This window comes from Bubalus bubalis, chromosome 6, assembly GCF_019923935.1.
Source record: "Bubalus bubalis isolate 160015118507 breed Murrah chromosome 6, NDDB_SH_1, whole genome shotgun sequence".
NCBI classification, from domain to species: Eukaryota; Metazoa; Chordata; class Mammalia; order Artiodactyla; family Bovidae; genus Bubalus; species Bubalus bubalis.
Genome location: NC_059162.1, coordinates 30,134,832 through 30,162,060, shown reverse-complemented (window position 1 = coordinate 30,162,060; position 27,229 = coordinate 30,134,832). Strand labels below are relative to the sequence as shown.

Sequence of the window (27,229 nt, the reverse complement as noted above, 5' to 3'; positions counted from 1 at the left end):
AGTGGAGTACAAAAGCTGGTCTCTGCATCATCAAAAAACTTGCTAGAAATGAAAAATCTCAGGCTGCACCAGATCTTCTGAATCAGAAATTCTAGGAGTGGAGTCTGGTGTTTATTAACTCGTTCAGGTGATTCTGTTTAATGCAAAAGTTTTGGGGCCACCAGACTAGAATCATCTATATCAGAATCACCTGGGGTGCTTTTTAAAAAAAAAAAGCCTGCAGGTTAAAGCTTTCTGCTGCTGCTGCTAAGTTGCTTCAGTCGTGTCTGACTCTGTGTGACCCCATAGACGGCCTCCTACCAGGCTCCTCTGTCCCTGGGATTCTCCAGGCAAGAACATTGGAGTGGGTTGCCATTTCCTTCTCCAATGCATGAAAGTGAAAAGTAAAAGTGAAGTCACTCAGTCGTGCCCAACTCCTCACAACCCCATGGACTGCAGCTTACCAGGCTCCTCTGTCCATGGGATTTTCCAGGCAAGAGTACTGGAGTGGGGTGCCATTGCCTTCTCTGTAAAGCTTTCTAGCCCACACTAGAATCTCTAATGGTGAAACCTGGGAATCCATGAGTTCAACAAGTTTTCCAGGTGATTCTTATGCATGCTCACATCTGTGGATGATTGAACCAGTAGATAAATCACTTGACGAGTTTGTGGGTGCAATCTCAAGCAGCTTTCTCTAGAGGCACCCTCATGCGCTGGGAAGAGCACTAGCTTTAGCACTGTGCAAACTTGACTTTGATCTCCAGGAACACCTTCTACTGCTTATGTGATTTTTGACCAGTTGTGCAAACTTTCTGTTTCCTCTGCCTTATCTGTAAAATGGAAATAATTATACCTAGCTTGTTCTGTTTTTGAGAGGGTTATGTAAGATGGGGTATATACTCTGCGTAGTGTCTCTTACACTTTAACAGAGATTAATCTCTTTCTTTTCTATACATCCTTCTGTTAAAGATGTTCTAGCTCATTCCTGGAGAAGGCAATGGCACCCCACTCCAGTACTCTTGCCTGGAAAATCCCATGGATGGAGGAGCCTGGTAGGCTGCAGTCCATGGGGTTGCTGAGGGTCGGACACAACTGAGGGACTTCACTTTCACTTTTCACTTTCATGCATTCAGTTCAGTTCAGTCGCTCAGTCGTGTCCAACTCTTTGCGACCCCATGAATCGCAGCACGCCAGGCCTCCCTGTCTATCACCAACTCCCGGAGTTCACCCAGACTCAAATGTCCATCGAGTCAGTGATGCCATCCAGCCATCTCATCCTCTGTCGTCCCCTTCTCCTCCTGCCCCCAATCCCTCCCAGCATCAGGGTCTTTTCCAATGAGTCAGCTCTTCGCATCAGGTGGCCAAAATACTGGAGTTTCAGCTTTAGCATCATTCCCTCCAAAGAAATCCCAGGGCTGATCTTCAGAATGGACTGGTTGGATCTCCTTGCAGTCCAAGGGACTCTCAAGAGTCTTCTCCAACACCACAGTTCAAAAGCATCAATTCTTCGGTGCTCAGCTTTCTTCACAGTCCAACTCTCACATCTATACATGACCACAGGAAAAAACCATAGCCTTGACTAGACAGACCTTTGTTGGCAAAGTAATGTCTCTGCTTTTGAATATCTATCTAGGTTGGCCATAACTTTTCTTCCAAGGAGTAAACATCTTTTAATTTCATGGCTGCAGTGATTTTGGAGCCCCCAAAAATAAAGTCTGACACGGTTTCCCCATCTATTTCCCATGAAGTGATGGGACCAGATGCCATGATCTTCATTTTCTGAATGTTGAGCTTTAAGCCACCTTTTTCACTCTCCACTTTCACTTTCATCAAGAGACTTTTTAGTTCCTCTTCACTTTCTGTCATAAGGGTGGTGTCATCTGCATTTCTGAGGTTATTGATATTTCTCCCGGCAATCTTGATTCCAGCTTGTGCTTCTTCCAGCCCAACGTTTCATGCATTGGAGAAGGAAATGGCAACCCATTCCAGTGTTCTTGCCTGGAGAATCCCAGGGACGGGGGAGCGTGGTGGGCTGCTGTCTATGGGGTCGCACAGAGTCGGACACGACTGAAGTGACTTAGCAGCAGCTCATTCCTGTCATGGTGCCTGGTAGTTTGCTCAGTAATATTTGCCAAATAGACGCAAGGCCCAGTGCAAAATTTGGGGATTAGAGTCTTAGCTCCACCCCTTATTAGCTATGAGATCATGAGCGAGTTATCTGACCACTCTGTGCTTCAGTTTCAGTATCTTTAAAATGGGGATAAAAATTGCGTTTACCTTCTAGGCTTACAGTGAGGATTAACTGAGTTAATAGGTGTAAAGCGCTTAAAAGCTGTGTCTGGAACACTGCAATTCTCAATTATTATTAAAAGAGAAAAATTCCTTACAAATGTACTTTAAGCTTCGAAGGGTTTTACTCTCAGAGAAATAATGCGATGTATTCAATGATTTTCCCCCAAGCATTTAGACATAATGTCGCAGGCTCTGTGTGAGGCCTTGGGGACACATACACTCTGTTCTCATGGAGCACAGAGACTGGAGGGAATGTCAGACATTAATCACATAATCATGTAAATGAGTATGTAATGACAAAAATGAGAAACGGGTGTGGGTGCATAGGGAGGAACAGCTTGTGTGGCTGGGGCTCAGGGAGCCAAGGGGAAGAAGATGGAGCAAGGTGAGCTGTGGGTGAGAGGAGCGGGGAGGCCAGATCAGGCAGGCCCATCACCCCGTGTGGTGCATTTCCAGAACAGAAAGTCTTGCAGAGATTAAGCCAGAAGGTGACCTTAACAGGTATGTATTTCAGAAGATTGTTCTGGTGAATTCATGGAGATGAGATTGGAGGAGGCCCAGAAGGGTGCAGGGAAGAGCAATTAGGAAGTTTTAACAATAGACAAGATATGATGCTGAGGTGGAGTGGAAGCAGCAGAAATGGAGATTTTTCTTTTTTTTTTGAATTATGTATTTTATTTGGCTGTGCTGGGTCTTCGTCACTACACATGGGCTTTTCTCTAGTTGCGGTGAGACAGAGCTATTCTCTAGTTCTGGTGCATGGGCTTCTCACTGTGGTGACTTCTCTTGTTGCTGAGCATGGGCTCAGAGCACTTGTGCTCAGTAGTTGTAGCGCCTGGGCTTAGTTGCTCTGCCAAAGATTGTGTGGAATCTTCCTGGACCAGGGATCGAGCCCATACTCCCTGCACTGGCAAGCAGATTCTTAACTAATGGACCACCCAGGAAGTCTGGAAATGGAGCTGTTTAGAATTTGAGAGCTTTGTTCGAGAGGAAGTGGACAGGATTCAAAGATGATGCAAAATGGAAGGCGAGGCGGCAGGAGGAATCTCGGATGACTACTCTGTGCTGTGAAAGGACTGGATTGGAGGGAGAAGACTGTGAGTGTGGCACAGGATATATTTAGTTTGCCATCACTGAGAGCTATCCAGATGGAGGAATTGAGTAGCTGCACATACTGTTTTGGGGCTCAGTCAGAGGTCTGGGCCACAGAAACAGATTAGGGAGTCATAGGCTTATGGGTTGGAGAAGGCAATGGCAACCCACTCCAGTACTCTTGCCTGGAAAATCCCAGGGACGGTGGAGCCTGGTGGGCTGCCATCTATGGGGTCGCACAGAGTTGGACACGACTGAAGTGACTTAGCAGCAGCAGGCTTATGGATGGAAACTCTGCCAGAGGATGAATGAGATTACCTGGGAGTGACCATGGAGTGAGGCCTTGGGCCCAGCCCTGCAGGACTCATGCTCTGGAGGACCAGGGGATGGAGGAAGACGAGCCTGCAAATGAGGCTGATGTGGCAGGATTGTCTGGAAATATTAATTTTTGTGTTCACTCATACTTTCCCCTTTCCTCCCATTTTAAACTGATAGCCTCGTTTATTATTCCTGGTTTCAGGGACCTTGGCAGGGCCTAAGGTAAAAGGATCCTAAAGTTAAAGCATCTTGCAGTTTTTGGTAAAGGTCTAGAAGACAAAGAGAAACCATGAGGCAAGGGGAGAGAGGCCTGAAGGGTCTTGAATTGAAGGCTTCAGCACCCAACCTTAGCAAAAGTCCCAGGACGTTTCAGAGACCTCAGATGCAGCAGAACCTGTGGTCCTGAAGACCTTGGTGGACCTGGGTGAGCATGTTTTGGAGGTAATGAGAATTGATGGCCAGTGAGCAGAAGGCCCTCTTCCGTACGCTAGGGATATAAATGCTTCCAGATCTTTGGCCAGTTCTCTGATGGGAAACTCCAAAAATAAAAAGTTTAAATTTTTCACCAGGCTGGTGGGATAGGGGGCAAAAAGTCTGAACTTGGGTTTAAAAGGAGAATAAAATGCGATTATTTCTTGAGAGTTCCCTGATGTGTCCTATTGGAATCTGAGACAAAGGGAAAAATGATGTGCCCTTTGATGATGCAAGTTTGATTTAATGTTCAAAATTCAATCAATATAACTCATTATATTTATAGAATAAACAAGAAAAATTATGCAATCATTTCAAGAGATGTAGAAAGATCATTTGGTAACATTCAACAAATATGGCAGACAGGCCCTGAACCCAGGCACAGCAGGGCTCTGAGTACTACTTTGTGAATTTTTTTCTATTTTTTTGTCTAGTTTTTTAATTGGAAGATAATTGCTGTATGATACTGTGTTGGTTTCTGCCATGCATCAACATGAATCAGCCTTGTGTATACATATGTCACCCACCTCCCATCACTCTCCCCACCCCTCGAGGTTGTCATAGAACACTGGGCTGAGCTCACTGTGTCACACAGCAAATTCCCACTGGCTATCTAGTTTACATATGGTAATATGTTTCCATGCCATTCTTGCAATTCGTCCCACCCTCTCCTTCCCCCATTATGCCCACAAGTCTGTTCTCAGTCTCTGCATCTCCATTGCTGCCCTGCAAATAGATTCATCAATACTATCTTTCTAGATTCCATGTAATGGAATCTAGAGTATGCAATATTTGTCTTTCTCTTTCTGACTTACTTCACTCTGTATACTGGCTCTAGGTTCATCCACCTCATTAGGACTGACTCAAATGTGTTCTATCTTATAGCTGAATAATATTCCATTGTATATATGTATCACAATTTCTGTATCCATTCATCTGTCGACAGACATCTAGGTTGCTTCCATGTTCTAGCTATTGTAAAAATGTTGCAATGAACATTGGGGTACATGCGTCTCTTTCAATTGTGGTTTTCTTAGGGTATGTGCTTAGTAGGGGATTGCTGGGTCATATGGGGTAGTTTTATTCCTAGTTACTTAAGGAATCTCCATACTGTTCTCCATAGTGACTTTGTCAATTTGCATTCCCATCAACAGTGCAAGAGGGTTCCCTTTTCTCCACATCCTCTCCAGCATTTGTTTGTAGATTTTTTAAATGATGGCCATTCTGACCGGTGTGAGATAATACTTCATTGTAGTTTTGATTTTCATTTCTCTAATAGTGAGCTATGTTGAGTATGTTTTCATGTGTTTGTTGACCATCTGTCTGTCATCTTTGGAGAAAGTCTGTTTATGTCTTCTGCCGATTTTTGCATTGGGTTGTTTGTGTTTCTGGTGTTGAGTTGCATGAGCTGGTTGTTTTAAAGATTAATCCTTTGTCAGTTGTTTCATTTGCCATTATTTTCTCCCATTCTGAGGGTTGTCTTTTAATGTTTATGGTTTCCTTTGCTATGCAAAAGCGCCCTTAGCTTTAAAGGAAGCAAACTTGCCAATAATATTTTTGAACTCTACTACTTTGATTACCTTACTTTTCAAATGAGATAACAGAATTGCCATGTTTTAAAATTTCTTTTGACCAGTTGACAATCTTAAATGAGTTTTAATTAACTTGAAGTCAAATCATAATCAATTCTTTTGAGGGGGAATATTTGCATTTATTTTTTTCTTTGCTTTTTTCGTTTATTTTTAATAGAAGGATAATTGTTGTATTTCTGCCATACATCAATTTGGATCAGCCATAGATGTACATATGTCCCCTCCCTCTTGAGCTACCCTCCCACCTCCCACCCTATCCCACTCTCTAGGTTGTCACAGAGCAGTGGGTTGAGTTCCCTGAGTCATACAGTAAATCCCCACTGGCTCTCTGTTTTACATATGTTAGTGTATATGTTTCCATGCTACTCTCTCCATTCGTTCAACTCTCTCCTCCCCACCCACTCTGTGTCCACGAGTCTGTTCACTGTGTCTGTGTCTCCACTGCTGCCCTGTATATAGGTTCCTCAGTATCATCTTTCTAGAGTGCATTAATATGACATTTGTATATGATATTTGTTCTTCTGGCTGACTTCACTCTGTATAAGAGGCTCTGTATTCATCCACATAATCATTTCTTTTTTAGTATGAATATATTTAAACTTAAAAATATGTTACTACATTTACTTTTCAAATTTTCAATACTTTCCCAACATTCTAATGTTCAGGAAACAAACTAATTGTTACAAAATACATAATAGCCTGTTGACAGAGGCATGCATTTTTTCCTTTGCCTCAGGCTCCAACCTGAATCGGCATAGCACTGGCCTTAGTTAAAATTTTTTTATTTTGCGCAATGTGGATTTTTTGGCATTAATTGAATTTTTTTAAATCTTGCATTAAATGTTATTTCTTATTTATGGAGTTATTTGTCACCCCTTTAAATTTTGCACCTGAGTGAGTGAGTCTGGATGTCTCGCTTACCTCATCCTGCTTGGGCCCTATTTCTTGAACACCTAACTATGGACTCAGAATCATTCCTTCCACATAGAAAAGAAGTAATCATGTAAGAAGAGATCCAGAAAGTGTAGTGTCATTAAAAAGGAGTATTTCCAAAAGGGAGAGGATCAGAGAGGAGTGTCAAAAGCCTGAAACATTTGTTGAGTGGCCTGAGGGTGGTTTCAGCTTAGTGTAAGCCTAGGTGGTTTGATGGGGGTGGAATTGGGCTGAGACGATTGAGGAATGAGTAACAAGCAGGGAAATTGCAACTTTGACTGTGGACAGATCTTCCAGGAAGTTTGGCTCAAGAAGAGCAGAATGATAGGCAGTAACTGGAGAGCAGGGGGAAAAAGTGACCGAGGTGGTTGTGTTGTGAGGGAGAAGGTTAAAATATGAGAGGAACTGTGGTCAATAGTCAGAGAAGGCTGTGAGAAAACTGAAAGACGATAGACGGGATCCTTATCACAGATGAAAGACTTAGCATTAAACAGGAAGTGAAAAGTCTCTCCTGTTGCAGCATGAAGGGAGAAGATGCGCAGTGTAGATGCAGGTGGGTTTTAAAATCTGATAACAGGAATTATCTGCTGGAGATAGTGAAGGACAGGGAGGCCTGGTGTGCTGCAGTCCACGGGGTCGCAAAGAGTTGGACATGACAGTGACTGAACAACAACAGGAAATTGCGGAGGCTCCTTCTGAAGGCCTCGATTTTCTCTACTGAGAGGGAGACAAAGTCCTGAAGAGAAGCCAGTGGTAGGACACTGGACATTGTGGGGAAGAGGAAGGTTTCAGAGCTGTATCGAGGGACTTAACATGTGGCTGGAAGGCAGGACTCATCAAAGCTCCCCTGCATCCCAGTAGGTAAATGATGCTGCTTCTACGCTATGGAATTTTATGCAGTTATAAAAAACATGAAGAAATACTCCAGAGGAGAGCTTATCGGTGTCCTATATCTCTAGGATATACTAATTAAAAAGAAAAAAGATATAGTGCATCTAGTATAATACCTTTTGTATAGGACAGAAGAAATATAGGAATACAGTATATAGTTAGCTTAGCTTATATTTACATTAAGAAACAGAAAGAAGAGAGAAATAACTAATAAAAAGTGACCTGGAGAAAGCAGGGGGCTGGCTTCCCAGGTGGCGCTAGTGGTAAGGAACCCATCGGCCAATGCCGGAGACTTAAGAGATGCGGATTCAATCCCTGGAGAAGGAAATGGCAATCCACTCCAGTATTCTTGCCTGGAGAATCCCACGGACAGAGGAGCCTGGTGGGCTACAGTCCAAGGGTCACAAAGAGTCGGACATGACTGAAGTAACTTAGCACGCACTCATGAGAAACAAGGTGAAGGGGGATGGATGGCAAAGAGGCTCAATATTGAACCTTCTTTATTTTTGAATCATGCAAATATCTTACCTATTAAAAAAAATAATGTGAAAAGTGAAGTTCCTATACAAATAAGTATTCATACTGAACTCAGAATCTTTTTGCAAGTTCAGGCTATCAGGCACCCTAATGTTTTAAAATGATTATTCTGTCAATAGACTTATTGCATTTCTACATCCTTCTGGAAAGGTGTTGTTAAGGATCATCAGGGTCATAAGAAAAGGGAGTTATTATTGCTTTCACACTTGAAGCTGGTTAGTTCTTTCTCCCACTGTTTGGAGTACATGGAGGTCACCCCAGGTTCTTCCTCTAATGCTCCTTACCTCATATACTCCCTCTCAGTCAGTGATCTTGTTCCCTCCCCCAGCTCCAACTTAGAAACATCTCTTCCAAATTCTAGACCTGAAATCACATAGCCAGATCAACATGGTATACCACTTAGGGTCTCAACAGGAAACAGATGGCATATGCAAATTGGGATAATTCCAGGAGGGATTATTTACCAAGAGACTATTTACAAAGGTTTTGGGGCAGAGGAACTGTAGGGGGCTAGTGAGAGCTGGGCTTTCACTGGCTCTAAATCCCTAGGGGTGAGGAGATGGAGCAGTTTCTAAAACCTAGAGTGGTGGAGAGCAGACTGCCTTGAGAGAATAGTAATTGGCTTTCCTGATGGTTAAAACGGTAAAGAATCTGTCTACAATGCAAGAGACCTGGGTTTGATCCCTGGGTCAAGCAGATCTCCTGGAGAAGGGAATGGCAACCCACTCTAGTATTCTTAGCTGGAGAATTCCATGGACAGAGGAATGTGAGAGGCTACAGTCCATGGGGTCACAAAGAACTGGACACAACTGAGCAACTAACACTTTCACCCAGGGATGCAAGCAGCTCAAAGTGGTCTTATTGGTTAAAAACAAACTAGAGAAGTAAATACCCAGACCTTACTCTCTTCCTTCCTTCCTACCTCCTGCTCAATTCCACATTGGCCAAGCTCAAAAGCTAGAGGAAATGGCAGGCTGTGGATATTGTTCTTCAGATCTGTATCCCTGGAGCCCAGGGTAGAGTAGGGGAAGATGAAACGCAGATCTGGAGGGGGAATTCCCCAGCGGTCCAGTGGTTAGGAGTCCGCGCCGCCTCTGCAGGGGGCACAGGTTCGATCCCTGGTCAGAGAACTGGGATCCCATATGCTGAGTGGTGCAGCCAAAAAAAAAACCAAAGAAACCGATCTGGAGGGGCAAACCAAAACATGGTTTGGTTGATGTCAAACTCAATATTTTCCAAAGCAACCACATAGACTTTCATTTGTTAGCATGACCTGACTTTTCCTCTGGATTCCTTAGTTACCTTGTCATTCCCGACTCCACCGCTCTTGCCCTGTGGGTACCGATATAGGAACACACACAGAGTCTTTCTTTTCTACTAGATTGTGAACTCCTGGAGGCAGGGCCCTTGAGCCTGGACTCCACAAATGCTGCATGAAGAGGAACAACATCTAGCATTTACTGGGCACTTCCCATATTGAGATGACTTCATTTGGATTGTCTCAAATAATCCCTCAAAGCCTCCATAAGGTGTCTCCTATTATTATTCCCACTTTATAGATTAATAAATTGGGGCTGAGAGAGGTTAAGTAACGAATGCAAGGTCACATTTTTATTTTATTTATTTATTTTTGGTCACATTTTTAAAAAGAGGACACAGGACTCAGGAATTACCCTGAAGCACTGCAACCTTCCTCTGCCTTTCCTGTTCAAGGTTGAATCAACCACCTACAAGGACAGCAGTGCTTTGCCCGAGGGCAAAAGGAGGCCAATGTTGGCCAAACAGCAGACTTCAGAGACAGAAAGGGTTGGAGGTAGGTCTTGAACTTGCTGAATTGTGATGGCAGAAGGAAAAAGGATGTGCCAGGCAAGAGGGCCAAGGAACTGCTGGGAGAGATGTCTGTGGGCTTGTGTAGAGAAGAACTTGACCAGATCAAAGAAATAGAATATTCAGAACCAAAGAAGTAAGATTGAGAAGGATGGAGGGGAATCTGGATTTGAAGTGATAGAGCTGCTGAACCTCCCTAGAGGAGGATAATGAAAGTGGTATTTTGGGAAGAGTGCCACTTACAAAGTATGTAGGATGAATTGGAAATGGAGGATCAAGTGCTAATGGAGGGACCAGCTGGAAAGCTGTTCTAATGGTCTGTGGATGAATCAGAGAAGGCTGGACAAGAATGAGGCAATGGAAATGAAAAATAAACTTTAGATACAATAAATATTTCAAAGCAAAAAACCCACCCACAGCACTTGTTGATGAATTGCTATGCATATGAAAGACTTGTTTTTGTTTTAGTTGGTTGCTAAGTCCTATCTGACTCTTTGAGACCCTATGGACTGTGGCTCCCAGGCTCCTCTGTTCATGGGATTTCTCAGGCAAGAATATTGGAATGGGTTTCCATTTCCTTCTCCAGGGGATCTTCCTAACCCGGGGATCAAACTTCTATCTCCTGCACTGGCAGTCACATTCTTTACCACTGAGCCACTTGGGAAGCCCTGAAAAAGGCCTGGACTTCAGTTAAAATGACTTTAATGTCTAGCCTTTCCAGTGATCTCACCATTGATCAAGAAGCTGGTGTTGGGTGAGAGAGAAAGGAGAAAATGAGTTCAATTTTAGACATACTGAGTTTGCTGTGAGGTACTGACTGACCTGTTAGTCACTCCCAATTTTGCCCATTTAAAGGTGTAGGCCTTCCTGTCCTAAAAGGGACAAGAGTGGTGGGTCATATATCAATTTTTTAAATTCCTATTGTTCCGATTTTCCCGATTTTTACCTTCTAAGAAACTTGTTTCTTAACTTTTCACCTTTTCAATTTTGCTCTCTATTAATTTTCAGTACACATCTAGCCTCTGAACACATCTAGTCCTGCTGTGATATGTGTGCTGGGGCGGGAAGTAGGGTATAGCTTTGGGTATCATAACACACCAGGGTACTGAAGCCCTGTGATTCAGGATTAACATGCTGGGGCTCTAATTGATAATATTTTCTGCTTCACAGTAGCTGGGCTGAATTGCACAGACTTGGAGGGGTAAATGAAAACAAGTGTTTTATGGAACAACAGGCAAACCATTTTAATCTATAACTACTATGATTATGTTTCCGGCTTCCTTGTCTACAACAGAACGTAAATGGTGTCTATGAGCCATATACTGACATTTCCTTTTATGTTTGCAAATAACACTGCAAATGATATTATATCCTTGCTCTAGCTCACAGGAGACTTAAAGGGCCGAGCTGACAAAGCAGGAAAGCTAAATCATTTATGGGAATGTAGACAACCAGATTTTCACCACCACAGCTGGAATATGAGAAAGTTCATAGAAACTGTAAATACTGATTTTTCTGGTCACAAAGACTGAAAGATGAATACCTTAAAAAAAAAAAAAAAAAAAAAGGAAGAGTAAAGACTTCTCTGAATTGCCCATCAAGTTTTTCCATCCCTAACATATAAGGGTGAACTTATCGTTTAACCTTAAAAATAAGAATTATATATAAATGCTCCTAGAGTTTGATTATGAACATATCCATTGAATTTACAGTTTATTTTAAAACTTCAACTGAGAACAAAGATTAAGTGTATTAGCAGATATCTGCAGATACTTATGTTGTTTGGAATAGAACAGCAGCATAAATAAAGGACTTAAAAAGATGACAGGACAAGTTTCCACTAATGGGCCATAAAAACAGGTAAAGAGGAAAGAACTACAGTTCTGCCTGACAAATTTATACTACAAAATAGCCTTTTTTCTTCTAAAATATAGTACACTAACTTCATAAATTACCCTGTCCTGGGACTCTGTTTATTTGATTAGTTATGCTGGTTTATGCAGCAAAACTGCTCAAGTAAGAAGGCTTTGGTTTTATTGTTGTTGTTTCAGTATAATTAATGCTAGAACCCTCTTTCACTTTCAGAAGTGTCTGGATTTAGACAAAATATAGTTACCTATACATAGGTATCACGGGTGTAATATGCATTTAAGAAAAAAAGCCAGAGCTCTTAACTTTAATTCAAAAATTGTATATTTCCTTCCTATGTGCCAGGAATGATTTTGAGCTACAAAGATGAAGATAATTGTCCTTGCCTAAATGGAGCTTGTGTAATACAATGAGAAAAGTGCCCTCAGTAAAAGTACAATAAATACATGTTTGGTTCTTTCCTGGGTAACAACTATGTGTGTGTTTGTGTGTATGCTCAGTTGTGTCAGACTCTTTGTGATCCCATAGCCTGCAGCCTGCCAGGCTCCCCTGTCCATGGGATTTCCCAGGAAAGAATACTGGAGAGTGGGTTGCCATTTCCTTCTTCAGAGGATCTTCCCAACCCAGGGATTGCAGCCACATCTCTTGCATTGGCAGGTGGTTTCTTTACCACTGTGCCACCTGGGCTACAACAATACAGTGGCCAACTGAACATGTTGTTATTGGGTCAGCCAGGCCAGTATCATGGTAAGAGTGGGCACCTTGTTTTCTTGCTTATAGCGTGAGGGGCTCTAGTACCTCACTCTTTTTTTTAAACTATGATGGGTCTTTGTTGTTGCACAAAGATTTTCTCTAGTTGGGGAGAGTGGGGGCTACTTTCTAGTTGTAGTGTGAGGGCTTCTCATTGTGGTGGCTTTTCTTGTTGTGGAGCATGGGCTCTAGGGCATGTGGGCTTCATTAGTTGCGGTCCCCAAGCTTTAGAGCAGAGGCCCAACAGTTCTGGCTCATGGGTTTAGCTGTCCCTCAAGTCATATGGGATCGTGCCGGTTCAGGGATTAAACCCATGTCTCCTGGACTTCCCTGGTGGCTCAGATGGTAAAGTGTCTGTCTACAATGTAGGAGACCTGGGTTCGATCCCTGGGTCGGGAAGATCCCCTGGAGAAGGAAATGGCAATCCACTCCAGTACTATTGCCTGGAAAATCCCATGGACAGAGGAGCCTGGTAGGCTACAGTCCATGGGGTCACAAAGAGTCGGACACGACTGAGCGACTTCACTTTCACTTCACTCCTGCATTGGCAGGCAGACTCTTTACCACTTAGCCATCAGGGAAGCCCTGGTACTTCACTCTGAAACAGAGTAAGTTCTTTCCAGTGGTGGTTTTGAAGTTTGGGAATTTTCTATTTGTTTAGGGAGGTGGCGGGGGAGGCAGGGAACCTAAGTGAGTTTGTTACTAGATTGCCTGAGTTCAAATTCTGGCTCCATCACATGATGGCTGAATGGTCTTGGGATCCTTACTTATTCCCCTTTACTCTTTGGTGTCTTTATCTATAAAAATGAGTAAATCAACTATAGTAGTAGAGTAGTAGAAACTACCTCAGTTGTGTCCAACTCTTTGCGACTCCATAGACTGTAGCCTGCCAGACTCCTCTGTCCATGGAATTTTCTAGGCAGGAATACTGGAGGGAGTTACCATTCCTACTCCACGGGATCTTCCCAACCCAGAGATCCAATCCACATCTCTTATGTCTCCTGCATTGGCAGGCGAAGTCTTTACCTCTAGTGCCCCTTGGGAAAAATTTAAAAACCTACTTCATAGGGTTGTTGCCAGAATTGTTAATGTGTGTAAGGACTGAGAACAGTGCCGGTGTACTCAGTAAACACTTCTTATGGTTTAGGTATTATTTAAACACACACATGTTCAGTATTTCTCACGTGTGGTGGGGAGAAAAAAATTAAGAATCATTGCTTTAAAGGTTAGAAAAATCTTGGCTCCCATGGTGTGAAGGGAGCAGTGCTACTTTGTTTAGGCTTAGACCACAGGACAAAAATGTCCCTCAAGCAGAAAGGAGAAGGTGTTATTTATTACTTAACATCTTGCTAAGATGTATGAAAATGAAATGAAGGTGCTATTGTAGAATATGCTAAGTTCTATCCAGTAAGAACTGGCTGGAAATTTTTACTTAAAACATTCACAAAGAACCTGAATATCTCCTAAATTGAAGGATACTCAGGAGAAGGGTTACCTACTGGGTGGTGGTGGTTCAGTCGCTCAGTCGTGTCCTACTCTTTGAGACCGCACGGACTGCAGCACACCAGGCTTCCCTATCCTTCACCAGAGCTTGTTCAAACTCATGTCCATTGAGTCGGTGGTGCCATCCAACCATCTCATCTCGGTTGTCCCCTTCTTCTCCTGCCTTCAATCTTTCCCAGCATCAGGGTCTTTTCCAACGAGTCAGCTCTTTGCATCAGGTAGTCAAAGTATTGGAGTTTCAGCTTCAGCATCAGTCCTTTCAATGAATACTCAGGACTGACTTCCTTTAGGATGGACTGGTTGGATCTCCTTGCAGTCCAAGGGACTCTCAAGACTCTTCTCCAACACCACAGCTTGAAAGCATCAATTCTTCAGCACTCAGCTTTCATTATAGTCCAACTCTCACATCTATACATGACTACTGGAAAAACCATAGCTTTGACTAGATGGACCTTTGTTAGTAAACTAATGTCTCTGCTTTTTAATACACTGTCTAGGTTTGTCATAGCTTTTCTTCCAAGAAGCAAGCATCTTTTAATTTCATGGCTGCAGTCACCATCTGCAGTGATTTTGGAGCCCCAGAAAATGAAAGTCTGTCACTGTTTCCCCATCTATTTGCCTACTAGGGCAAGATTTTAACACTGACAGATCTGTTTTGTTTTAAAAAGCAGATTCATTTTTAGACCGCTTACATATTTTCATTTACTTAATGCTGTTTTTAATATCTTCCCCACAAGTCTCAAGATGGTAGCCCCCACAGTAGTCCAGGAATTGCTTCTATATAAAATAGGCTGTTAGCTTAACCTTTATTTCTTAAAATAATTGTTCACCCGTTGAAAGGAAACAGAGCACCTTGAAACAGGCTGATTTCAGACCTGTGGCAGGAAATTAAGAGGAGTCTGGACATCTTGCTGTGCTGGAAAGCAAGGAAGCTATCAGGAACTAAAGGGTCAGGTCAGAAAGACACAGGAACCAGCCAGGTTAGGATATTGAAACGGGAATAAAAGGAAAGAAAGAGAGAGAGCAAATATGACAACCTTGATCATTGTTTAATTTGGGTGACTATGGGATTCATCTTACTATTCTTTCTTCTATTTGTTTGAATTTTTTCAATATAATCACATGATTTAGGCCTTCTTTTATGCAAAGCAACACATATGTATTATTAATAAAATTAAGTAACAGATGGATAAAATAAAAAGCATTGATAATTCCATCACATAATTACTGAATTACTGTTAATTTGTTGTGATGCCTTCTCAATAACCTTTACTACATACGTGAGTTAAAAAAAAACGAATTTCTACTTCAATTTCTCATTTCTTCAGTGGCCTAAAAGCATCACTTTGATTATACTATTACTCTGCTTTCTAATCCATTAGGACTTTCCACAGTTACCAAGGACAGTCAAGCCTCTTTGACATTCAAGGTCTTCCAATATTCTTCCCAGAATTCTTTCTACTACCTTGTCGTCATAGACCCTTCCATCCCTCAATACTCCAGCCCCTCGGGATCCCCTATGTTTGAATTCAGATTGGTTTGTGTATAAATGTCATAATTTATCATATGAACGAGTGCTCAAGATCTTTAAATTAATTTATTTGGGGATTTCAAAGTTTAAGACTCTTGATACAACTAGCAACTTGTCCTGGCACAGAGCTTAATTTTTGTGAAAAGGCCAAGCTATGACATAAGCATTGTGCTGAGAGCCATGCAAAGAAATCAAGAGCATGCATCTCAGCCTGTAAGCCATCGTTGGAAAACTATTTTAAGGTGAGTCTCTGCCTCTAAGAGTCACAGCACTTCTGCGATGTTTGTTTCTTCTCTCAAGTGGTGTTGGAAGAAGGAATAGTCGACCTCTTGCTGAGTACCGGAGTGTGAGGCTCCCCAAAGGACCAGGGTGTCACACACTTCCAGAACTGGGAATTCAGATTCTGGGAGTAAGCTTGTCCTTGGTTCAGCTAATGCTGAATTCACTGCATTTTGCAACTTGGAGAGGTTATAGTTTTGGTCAGAAAAAATATAATTCCAATGTTTCTATACTTCAACAGTTCTTGTATGTCGATTATTTTGAATAGGTTTTTTTTTTAACAGCTGGAAAGATTCTTATTCATGATAGATGAATATTGTCCTTTTTTTCTTTATACCAAGTTTCTAAAAGTCATCTTTTTTTTTTTTTCTTTTTTGAGTTTGATTTGTTTTCAGCTCACTCAACTTTGGATGAACAGGACTAGGACCCAAGTAAAAACCTAGTAACTATGTTTCTTCCACTTTCTACTGCACAGGTTTGCTAATACTTCAAAGCAAGACATATGATATCCCTCAAAGATTACTTTGAAAAATAGAATATTTGTCCCTTCATCTGAGTTATAGGATGGAGAAAAGGAGGGGTTGTTTAAGCGTCTGTGTTCCCCAATATCTAAGCAAGCCCATCATGGTAAAATTCTCTTGTAGAGCCTTAGTCAATTGGAAGACCCTTGTTCTTATATATTTAATTTTTCAGTTACTTAATGATTAGTCTAAAACATATATTTCACTTTATGTTGTTGAAAATGGCACAAGTCCATCTCCCTGCATTAGTAGGCAGTAAGTGATTTTTAACTCCTCCAGGTGCACAAATCTGTGAGCCTATGTATTGTTCTTGCAGGTAACTGGCTTTCTGTTGTCTCATGGTCACCACTCAGAACAACTGTTCTCAGTGTAGTGCATCACTGATGCAGAGAGTAAGGGACTGGTTAAATTTCTTAGATTTGGAATATTCCAACTGATTAGTTGGATTTTTTTAGAATACTCGGTGCCTAGCGTCTTTACTCTTTTCAAGACAATTGTGGCAAGTGTGTGGGACAAGCTGACACAGCCAGTAGATTCTGAGTTTCTGGGTTTGTTTGTTAAATCTTCCTCAAAAAAAATCATTCAGATATATATATAATGTACACACACACATAATTAACCCAGTTTTCCCTCTTACTCTGGTGAATTTTACATGATCATTTATAAATCAGCAAAGGCTGTAAAACTGTTTTGGTTGTGACAAAAAGGTCTAAGCAAAAAGATCATTAAAATTATTTTCTAGTTTTATCGTGATAATTGGTATACAGCATTGTATTAGTTTGTGTACAATATAATGATTTGATATACGCATATATTGTGAAATAATCACCACAGTGAGTTTAACATCTGTCACCCCACATAGTTATGAATTTTTTGTGTGTGATTAAAAACTTGATCTACTCTCCTAGCAACTTTCAAATATGTAATATTATTGTTAACCATACTGTAACTATTATATCCCCAGAACTTAGTTATCTTACATCTGGAAGTTTATACCTTTGACCACCTTCATTCATTTCCCTGACCCCTCACTCACCTCTGGTAACCACCAATCTGCTCTGTTTGTATGAGTTCAAGTTTTGTTTTTTTTTTTAAGATTCCACATATAAATGAGATTATACAGTATGTCTCTCTCTCTGTCTGACCTATTTCAGTAATAGCAGCCAATCTGACACTAAATACATTAAAAAGTAAATTCCTGAGAATTTTCCAAGTTTTACTACCTCTTTTCATTGGCTATTGCTCTATTGTGTGTGTGTGTGTTAATTGCTTAGTCGTGTCCAACTCTTTGCAACCCCATAGACTGCAGACCACCAGGCCTCTCCATCCATGGGATTCTCCAGGCAAGAACACCAGAGTGGGTTGCCATTTCCTTTTCCAACAGGAACTATGGAAAGAAAAAGTGAAGTTGCTCAGTCATGTTCGACTCTGCGACCCCATGGACTGCAGCCCACCAGGCTCCTCCATCCATAGAATTTTCCAGGCAAGAGTACTGGAGTGAGTTGCCATTTCCTTCTCCGATTGTTCCATTAATATTCTGTAAAAACTTTGCTAAAATTCACATGAAAATGGCTTCCTTTTGGTATAGATTAACCCCCTAGATCAAGAAAAACATGGCAAGAATGCTCTCTACAAGCCATCCCCAATATGGAAATCAGTTGAGCCTTGAATCTCTTCCAAAACTAATACTGATGACATTTTTGCCAGGTGGTCTTCTCCTAGTAACCTCTTTTTTTCAATTCTAGCTTTTAATTAAAATGTAATTAAACAGAAAGTAAAGCTATTCATTAAAAAAAATTTTTTTTAATTGCTAGAAGCACCAAAATTGGCACATATAGAGTTGTTGAATTGTCCTAGTGACTTCTAACATGTCTATCTCTGGTTCAGATTTGTAATGTGCTGCTTTGGGATAATAGTGTTTTTCCACCAATGTTGATTTGCCGTGATCTCATCTAGAGTCAGTAAGTACTTGGTAAAGTTTAATTTCTTACTAGAATAGACTATCTCTAAGAACCAGAAAATTCCCTGGCTCAATTATCTCTTGGCCCGAGTTGTCTGGTTTTAAAAGGTTAATCGGAGCTTGGATGAGATTCAGGATTGGTAGAGTAGATTCAGGAGTTTTATTTACTCAGCCTCCTCTGTGTCAGACATTGGGCTACGCTACATGGGGCAGGCAGAAACGCAGGTCTTGATTATTTTTCTTTGTCCTCAATTACTTCCTTTCCCTCCCCTCCTCCCTCTTTTTCACTTCACTTCCTTCTCTCCTTTAAACATAGTACTTCTATTTTTCTTCTTCTTCTTTTTTAAAGTAATACATAGACTTTGTAAAAGTAATAATTCACAGGGCAAAAGGATATTTAGTGAAAAGAATTTCTCCCTTTCACCCTCCCAGTCTTACTGCCCACAGACAACCACAGCCATTAATTTAACTCTCTGTCCTCCAGAGGATATAGGCCTATAGGAGTGTGTGCAAGTATCTATCAGACTCCTCCCCCTTTTTAATCCAAATAGGAGGAAGCACATCTGTATCTTTAAAAATATATATCTTAAGGAGCTTTCCAAAACAGTAGATAAAGTTCTAACTTATTCTGCACAATATTCGATTGAATGTATATTTCACAATTCATTTAACCAGCCTCTGTTGTAGACATTTTAACAGCATACAATGCTGCAATATACTTATTAGTACATAAGTCTTTGAAAATTCCTAGTAATGGAAGTGTACTGAAATTTAAAAAATTCAGATGGTAGCATATTACCCACCAAAATATTCTAATTTATAGAATTTCAGCAACATTACCAAACCTTTGTTCTTTGCCTATTAGGAGAAAAATGGAATTTTATTGTTGTTTAAAAATTGACACCTTTTCATATAAAGTCAGTTTATTATCTTTCTATATTCTAATTTAGCCTGTCTTTCCAATGGACTACTTATTTTTTTTGCTTAGCTTGCTTATTAATTTATAAGAACTTCCTTTATAAGAAGGAAATCTGCCTTTGTCAATAAATAGTGTAAATATTTGTGCCAGGACTGTATTTTTAAAGTTTGTTTATGGTAATTGTTTTGCCATGCATACTTAAAAATTTTTGTAGTCAAAATTCTTTAATTGAAGTATGGTTGATTTACACTGTGTTAGTTTCTGGTGTACAGAGAAGTAATTCAATTGTATGTATGTATACATAGATTCTTTTCCATTGTAGTTTATTACAAGATATTAAATATAGTTCCCCATGCTATTCAGTAGGACCTTGTTTATTTTATACATAATTTATACCTGCTAATCCCAATCCTAAATTATCCCTCTCTCTCCCTTTCCCCTTTGGTAAGCATACATTTGTTTTCTGTGATGGTAAGCCTGTTTCTGTTTTGTAAATAAGTTCCTTATATTATTTTTTAGATTCCACATAGAAGTGATATATGATATTTATCTTTCTTTGACAATCTCTAGTCTACCCATATTCTTCCAAATGGCATTATTTCATTCTCTTTTATGAGTAATATTCCACTGTGTATATCTACTACAACTTCATCCTTTCATATTTCAGTGGACATTTAGGTTGCTTCGATGTCTTGGCTGTTGTGAATTGTGCTGCTACAAAATTTGGAGTGCATATATCTTTTTGAATTAGAGTTTTCTCCAGATATATGCCCAGGAGTTTGGGATTGCAGGATCATATGGTAACTCTAATTTTAGTTTTTTAAGGAACCTCCATAGTGGCTGCACCAACCTACATTGCCATCAACAGGGTAGAATGGTTCCCTTTTCTCCACACCCTCTTCAGCACTTGTTATTTGTAGACTTCCTAATAATGACCATTCTGACCAGTATGAGGTGGTACCTCATTATAATTTTGATTTGCATTTCTTTAATAATTAGCAATATTGAGTAACTTCTCATGTGCCTGTTGACCATCTGTATGTCTTCTTTGGACAAATACCTATTTTGCTCTTCTGCCATTGTTTTTGGTTGGCTTGTTTGTTTTTTTGTGTGTTGCATAAGCTGTATATTTTGGAAATTAAGCCCTTGTTGGTCACATGGTTTGCAATAAAGTATATAGTCTTAAGTGTACAGCTAGATTAATTTATGCATATATTTATATCCTTTAAAGGGCTTCCCCGGTGGCTCAGACAATAAAGATTCGCCTGCAATGCAGGAGACCTGGGTTTGATCCCTGGGTTGGGACGATGATCCCCTGGAGGAGGGCATGGCAACCCACTCCAGTATTCTTGCCTGAAGAATCCCCATGTACTGAGGAACCTGGTGGGGTCACACGGGGGTCCCTGGGGTTGCAAAGAGTTGGACATGACTGAGCCACTAAGCACACATACCCTTCAAACGTATCCTTTTAAAACACTACCCAGATCTAGATAGAGGACATTACCAAGACCCTAGGAAGTCCTTTTGGCCTCATTAGGCTAATATTCCCTCAAAGGTAATCATTATTCAGAACTTAATCACCATATATTAGTTGTGCCTGTTCTTGAAATTCATATCAGTGGAATCATATAGTGTGTACTTTTGTGTATGTTTGCTTTTGCTTAAAATTATGCTTGTGACATTCATCCGTTTGTTGTGTTGTACTTTGTTCTCCCATTGCTGTATGGTACTCTAAGAATGTACCAGGATTTATGTGGCCATTCTAATCTTAATGGACATTTGGGTTGCTTCCAGTTTAGGGCTATTATGAATAATTTTTGTATAGATCTTTTGGAGAACATACATACGCGTTTCTGTTGGGTATACACCCAAGAGTAGAATTGATGGATCCTAGGGTATACATTTGCTAACTTTATTAGAACCTGCCAGTTTACCAAAGTGGTTGAACCAATTTACATTCTCATTAGCAGTGTGTAAGTGGTCTCAGGTGTCTACTGTTTTTGTCAGCAATTAATAAGGTCAGTTTTTTTTTTTTCCATTTTAACCATTCTGATGCAGTTGCACTAGAGACCACTATTTTTAAATTTGAGTATTTTAACATATTGTTCCACAGGAAAATTTCTTAGAATGATCACCACAGTATAGGAAGAGTATAGATGTGGAGAGAATATCTGTTTGACTGACGTGTAATGTTGAAAAATGTGCGGATGACTATCGTGACCTTTCTGACCCACTACTGAATAGGAATATGCACGACAACTACTGCACAGGATTATTTTTAAAGACTGCGTTATTTAAAATTATTGTGAAGATTAAATTACCAAGCATAGTTAATATATCTGAAAGAACTCTGAAGGGAAAGCACTTGAGCAAACAAGTATTATTTGAGTCCAGACTATTAAGCTAGGTGCTATTCTAGGCACTGTGAATAAATCAGTGAACAAAACAAAGACCCCTGCCCTCATGGAACTTATACCTTAGGGCTGCTGCTGCTGCTAAGTCGCTTCAGTCGTGTCCAACCCTGTGCGACCCCATAGACGGCAGCCCACCAGGCTCCCCTGTCCCTGGGATTCTCCAGGCAAGAACACTGGAGTGGGTTGCTGAAAGTGAAAAGTGAAAGTGAAGTCGCTCAGTCGCGTCTGACTCGTAGTGACCCCATGAACTGCAGCCTACCAGGCTCCTCCGTCCATGGGATTTTCCAGGCAAGAGTACTGGAGTGGGTTGCCATTGCCTTCTCCTACCTTAGGGCAGAGGCAGACAAAAATAAGAGACATAATAAGTGAATCATATAGTATATCAGAAAGTTGTAAATGCTGTAGACTAAGGTAAGAAAAGAGAGAGGAGGGCATGAAGGTTTAGTAGTTGAGGGAATGTCACATTTTAAAATAGTAAGGTCAAGTGGAGTCCATGTCTAAGTGGCACTTGAGCCAATGTCAAGAGGAGGCGAAGGAATGAGTCAAAACAACCCTGTAGGGAAAAGCATTTTAGGCAGAGGGAGATCTAAGGCAGGAGCATTTTTGGCATGTTGAAGGAATTGCAAGAAGGCTAGTGTAGCTGGAGTAGAGTCAAGTGGGAGGGAAGTCTCTCTTCTCAAGAGGCCACCAATCCTACTGAATTAGAGCCCCACCCTTATGACTTCACATAACCATAATTACCTCCTTAAAGGTCCAGTTACCAAATACCGTCCAATTTGGGGTTAAGGCTTCATATGAATTGGGGTGGGGGGACACTGTTCAGTCTATAACACCTTGCAAAGGTGAAATTTTCAACCTATTAACATTCTCTAACACAACAAGACTGAAGTGGTAACCTTCAACATTAACCAAGTATTTTTTGTATTAGTGCTTCTGAAAGCTTGCTATTGATATAACCAGTTGCTCTCTTTGTCCTTTGTGCCCATCAAACTGTGAATGGACAGTTGTTTATTGTATAATTGACATATAGCATTATATAAGTTTCAAGTGTAGAGCATAATTTAATATATATATGCATATATTGCAAAATGAGCACCACGATAAGTCTAATTAACACCCATCACCACAGTTACAATTTTTTTTCTCTTGTGACGAGAACTTTTCAGATATACTCTCTTAACAGACAACTATTACATATTTAAATGTGCCAAGATTAACTTTAGGTTCTCTGCACAGAAACACTTCATCAGAACCCATACTATCTAGCATGTTGCCCCTGCTGCTGAACTGACACTCAGTCTTTCCCTCCCTCCCTCACCCCAAATCCAATGAGGTTACTCTCCCTTTTTGAATAAAGGGGAATAGAGATTTTATTTTTATATTTTTGTTAAGTATAAGAAAGGCCACAGTACCCGGTTTTTGAATGGGATGTGTTTATTTTAAGCTCATGTGGTGTGTTTCCAATCATTTTTACTGTGAAATTTGGGAGTGTGCATTTGGAAATGCTTCACCTAATCTCAGCCAAGTAAATGAGAGTTTTCCCTCTGTTGAAGACAGGGAACTTCACATAGCGCGTTGTATTGGAATCCACCAAAGGCACTGTTTGTTAGCTTTCAGACTGCAATGAGAAAATAAGACTCAAGGGCCTGAAGTTCTAACTAGTCAAAGAACCTAGCTTTTATATGATGGGAAAGCTCTTTTGAAACCCAAGTTTGTGAGCTAAGAAACAAATGTCACTTCTTATAACAACACACCCAATAGATGGAAAAAAAACAATATATGTTGTTTCATAAGCATCATATGCTTTGAGTGGATGCTACCTTCCTAAGATTAAACAAAAACCTTGAAATTAATATTCCATCTCTCTGGATGCTCTTCTCAATAAACATAATAAAAGAACCTGTATAAATTTAAACTTAATTAAGAATTTCTCCCACTTTGTTTTCTAACTTCCTCCTTATCTTACTGTGAAGGGACATTTCAACAAAGCAATTACATTCCACAAAGCTGCTTATTAAATACAATTGTAACATATTTCTTTAACTGTGATCAGTCTAGGAAATTAAAACTATAATTTCTGATTTCCACAGCGCATTCAACACGTTTTCATCTTCATTGTTTCGACGCTGCATGCCACGGTCATCTATCATGGGGCATCTATACCTGGTTTCTCTCTGACTTCCCTGCTTCTACTGTCACCTCTGTCCTTTCTGTAGCAATCAGAGCCATCAGTCTACTTCTCTCCTTAACACTCATTGTGCTCTGAGTAAAATTTAAAGTCCTTGCCTTGGCTGAAAGGCCGTATGTGATCTTGCCTCTAGCGTTCCTCTCTGAATTCTTTTCCTACCACTGTCTCCTGGGTAACCAGGCTCCAGCCACCTTAGCACGCCTCTGTTCTTCAATTTCAGATCCAAGGTCTGAAATTGGCCTGGAATTCTTGGATCTCAGGTCCTCAGTTAATTTCCTCTTACTTGTCATTCAGGTCTTGGCAAACTGTAGCCTTCTCAGCCAGACGTTCTCTGTGACCTCCGTCTAATGTAGCCTCTGTCCTTTCCTGATCACCCATCACTTATATTTCATCTTTTAATTATAGTACTATTAATAACAAGAGGCGGGGGTGTCCCAGGTGGCGCTAGTGGTAAAGAATCTGGCTGCCACTGCAGGAAACAGGGAGACACGGTTTGATCCCTGAATCTGCTGCCACTGCAGGAGACACGGGTTTGATCCCTAAGTCAGGAAGATCCCCTGGAGAAGGGAATGGCAACCCACTCCAGTATTCTTGCTTGGGAAATCCCATGGATGGAGCAGCCTGGCGGGCTACAGTCCATGAAGTTGCAAAAAGTCAGACACAACTGATCGACTAAGCACTACTACCACTATTACTACGGAAAACTCTCTTGATCATTTACTTGTTTTGGGTTTGCTGTTTATGGGATTCAGGAAATGATACCCCAAAATATGGCCATTTGGCACACTGAATATCTTAAGCTGAAGGAATCTGAAGAAACTGGCAGAAGCGGAAGTTCTCTCTGTCCTCCAGTCCTTCATCCCCGAAGCCGCTCGTGGCCCTCAGGTGAGAGGAATTTTCCCTTTGCCTGCAGGAAAGAAAGAAACATCCTCATATCCAAGATGGACAGATAGTGGGGAAGAATCCGAGCAAACAGGCCTTGCTAAATTCCCTCAGTTTACTACACTTAGCTCATCCTCTTTATCATATCTTTCCATGTCTTTCCACTCTTTGTCAGTAGCATAAAAACACTCAGGGTTACCATTTCTTCTGGTCTTCATTTCTTTATGAAGGCTCTCATGTCACATACAACTTATATTACATAAATATCTATACTTTCCACTGTTAATCTGTCTTTGCCAATCTAATCTTTGGACCCAGCTAGGGACCCCAAGAGGCTTGGGGAAAACTTTTTCCTCCCCTACACTGTCGTCTTCCCAACGAAAGGAGGGACCTTGTAAGTGTTCACTGCTGTAAACCAACACCTAAAACCGGAGAAGGAAATGGCAACCCACTCCACTATTCTTGCCTGGAGAATCCCATGGACAGAAGAGCCTGGAGGGCTATAGTCCATGAGGTTGCAAAGAGTTGAACACAACTGAAACGACTTAGCACACAGCACAGCACCTAAAACAATTTCTGCTCATCACAGGTACTTCCTGTTATTTGAACAAGGGAATGCTTCCTAAAGACAAAGCGCTCAATTGGATGGAGGATACACCACTCAATCAAAAAGGGACCATGTTCTCAAGGACCTTGAGGTCTACTGGAAAAGAAAACAGAGACAACATGCTATTGGTTTTGGAGAAGGATGAGATGGCATCCTGCTGTGGGAAAGCAAAGCTGGTCTTGAGTAGGAGGTTATAGTTAAGCTAAAAGATAAAAGATGGGTATTTTGGTATTTTCGCTTTCATTCAGTGTTCTCTGTCCTACTTCGTCTGGAAAACCTGACATCTGACTGCTTAACTAACCTCTTTGAAAGCATGTTGGCACTGCACTTGGTTCTGAATGTTCCTATTGTTCTGTGAATCTGGGCTTGATGTGTTTGGTCATTTGCAGGCAAGTGCACCTACGGGCAAAAATGCACATTTATGTATAAACAGTGATACAGATTTTGACAATAAATTAGTTTGTCTAACTGAAATAAAATTTTCCATGTAATTGCTTTTATAAGTGAGCATATTTTAGTATTAGCATACAAATGAGCCCACAGGCCTAGGCAAATAAAAATGCTAATAAAATATAAAGATACAATAGAATATTAATCCTGAGTTCAGTTAGGTTATTAATGTTAGGCTGCATTACATATATCATTTCCACAATACAGGTAAGCATAAACATTTTCTAAGGCAGTGAAAGATTTTGTGGATCAGAATTTTTAAAATCCAAGATGATTTCATTATCATCTATGGAAATAAAAGCAGGATAAATGTTCCTGTATTCTGCATAGAAGGCAAATATTTGTTTTTATTTTTCCACTCCACTTCTCCCCCATGCTCTGCCACCTGAATACTTGAGAATGACTTCATCATAAATATGATGATTTGATTTACTGTTACTAGAAATTCAGGTTTCCATGAAAGGAATAGTGAGAATGTAAAAATAAATAAAAAAGTTCTCCCTACACTTGCTTTGCTTTGGCATAGAGCCATGCACTCTGCAGGGGAACTATTCAGGGGAGAGATGCCCCTAGAGTTGTTGGCACACAAACCTCAATATGATGCATCTCTGTACAATGGAGTAAGTAAGCCTGGGTCATTTGAGAGAATTTGGGAATTTACACTTGCCCTTCTGAAGTTTTCCGCTTTAGTGAAAGTATTAGTCAGCGAATACTTAACTTTCATTAGGAACACTCAATATTATACAACAGAATAAACTTTCCACCTTGTCAGAAAACATGTATGTGAGTGTGTGTAGTATACTATGTGAGTGTGTGCTCAGTCATGTCTGACTCTTTGCGACCCCGTGGACTGTAGCCCTCCAGGCTCCTCTGTCCATAGAATTCTCCAGGCAAGAACACTGGAGTGGGTAGCCATTCCTTTCTCCAATAGATCTTCTGACCCAGGGATGGTACCCAGGTCTCCTGCATTGTCAGGCAGATTCTTTACCGTCTGAGCCATTAGGGAAGCCCATATGTAATATGTATTAGGAGCAAATCAAGCAAACTCTCCTCTTCAGATTTGCTAAGAGACCCCTTCCCTGCCAAACTATGTTCAGATATTATGCAGCCATGCAGTGTACAAGACACTGGATTCCTCTCTGAGCACTAGAAGGGGAAACTGGATAAAAGTATTTCACTACCCTTTGCCTCTTTGATTCAGGAAAGGGCATTTGGGCAAGTCCAACCAATGAGACAGAAGAAAACCGTTGCTGGGGCCTTTGGGGAAAAGTTTCCTTGATCTGCTAAAAGGAAATCAGGAAAGGAGACACACTTCCTTCCTGTCACTGGATGTTGTTATTTGGAGCCACTGCAGCCATCGTGGGGCCCAATACATGAGTTCTGCATATTGACACACATCTATGTTTGTTTCCATAGATTAGATG

The 27,229-nt window shown here is 40.8% G+C and overlaps 1 long non-coding RNA gene across 1 annotated transcript; it reads left to right on the top strand.

Annotated features, from left to right (window-relative positions):
- Nucleotides 1-2,403: 2,403 nt before the first annotated feature.
- Nucleotides 2,404-25,638, top strand: LOC123334015. The gene is made up of 3 exons (XR_006551727.1): nucleotides 2,404-2,772; nucleotides 24,619-24,751; nucleotides 25,338-25,638. It is a non-coding gene; the product is annotated as an uncharacterized LOC123334015 (long non-coding RNA).
- Nucleotides 25,639-27,229: the final 1,591 nt, after the last annotated feature.